This window comes from Psammomys obesus, unplaced genomic scaffold (assembly GCF_907164565.1).
Source record: "Psammomys obesus unplaced genomic scaffold, mPsaObe1.curated_primary_1811, whole genome shotgun sequence".
NCBI lineage: Eukaryota > Metazoa > Chordata > Mammalia > Rodentia > Muridae > Psammomys > Psammomys obesus.
Window position 1 is genome coordinate 4,604,751 of NW_026596463.1, and position 1,729 is coordinate 4,606,479.

Sequence of the window (1,729 nt, forward strand, 5' to 3'; positions counted from 1 at the left end):
CTGGGGACCCTGCACCCGGGGACCGCGCTGTCCGGCGTGGAGAGCTTCACTGCCCGGATCTCCAACGGCTAGCGGCGCCGGGAGCGCGCGGCCGAGAGCGCGAAGGTAGGACCCCCGGCTCCCTTCCGCGCACCGACGGGGGGTTGTTGGTTCGGGCCGCCCCTCCGGGCCCTCGGCGACCTCGCGCCCCCGGTCGGGCCGCCCTGGATCTCTTGGACCGGACTGTGCCGGGCGACAGCTGGGGCGCCGCGCTCTGTGGCTCAGCGGGTCCGTCTATTTATGCAAAATCGCCCTATGCTGCAACCCTGACTTGGGTGGGGAGGAGAGGGTGCCGGGGAGAGTCGCCCTGTCTCGGCACTGGGGGCCTCCTTGACGTCTGACAAATTGAGAAAAAAACAAAACAACCAACCAAACCCATCAAAACTAAGCCTTTTTGAGGTGTAGAGAGTCTCAGGTCCGGGCGTTAAAAACAAAAACAAACAAGCAATAAAACAGAACAGTAATGTTGAAATGAAGCTCGTGCAGAACCGGTGAAGGTCTCCAAGAAATGCCTTTATTTGCTCACACTTGTTTGGTGTACTTTTTCATGGAAAGAAAGAAAGAAAGAAAAAGATAAACGTGTTTACACAAGAAACAAGTCAAAATTATCATTTCTTATTTTAACCTGTGTTTTGTATCATAATAGACATGCGGAATTTTTATTTTGTACTTGCTGCGTATTCTTTACAAGGAGCATTGTAAATTTTACTGGCAATTATTATTGTACTATTCTAATGTAAGATTTTTTTACACTTTTTTCAGAAATAAAATGCTTAATTTTCAAAGAAAGGCCACTTAATTGGCTGCATTGTCCCTTAGTTTCTTTTCTGTTAAGGGAGGGTGATGGTTCCTTATAGATAAGTCCAAACTCATTACAGAGTTCAAAGAAAGCTTAGCAAAACCACGAGAGCATGATGCCATAGTTTTTTCTTTAAACTTTCCACGTCAAAACCATCGTAGATCGGAACTTGTCTTTCAAAAACGGCAAATGAAAGAAATGACTAGATATTTCCAAGCCCTAAGCCTTGTCTACCTCAAAGATCAATGAGACACTTTAAAGTTGTAGTTACTCTAAAATATTTTAATAGGAGTGTGCAATTTTATTTTTGAAATTCTCAAGTTAATTTCCGCTCACTTTTCAGCAAAGTATTGTACAAAAACTATGGTCAAAGATGATGTTAAACTGTAACCAAAGCAATACAGGCAAAGGCAGTTTCTGGCCGAAAATTTTAACAGAAAAAAAAAAAAAAGAGTGGGTTATCTGTTTAAAGGTGTTAAAATCCCTGGAGAAACAAATGTTTGCGTGTATATCCTGAATTGTATGTGGGAAATTCTAGTATTAAGAAAAGTGTGAGTCCAGGGGTTGCACAAATGAGTTCTGAGCTCAAAAGCAAATTTTAGCTTAAATGAGTAACATAAGAGTAGGGAAAGGTGTAACCTTTAGCAGATCATGGGGCTCAAAGATTTAATGGTGAAGGCGCCGCCGCCAGTGTTTATTGAGCTGAATAAGCCACTTGGATGGTTTCGGGGATCCCTTTTCGAATTTTAAGGCTTTTATTGCTGATCATATTCAACTTGTAGCTCCTTCCCAAAGCCTCGAGTACAGATGGTCTGGGAGCCCTGCTCATAGCTGGTCCATAGGCAACACATCATTTGAATGCTCTGGCTCAGCAGGTTGCAGTGGAGATGG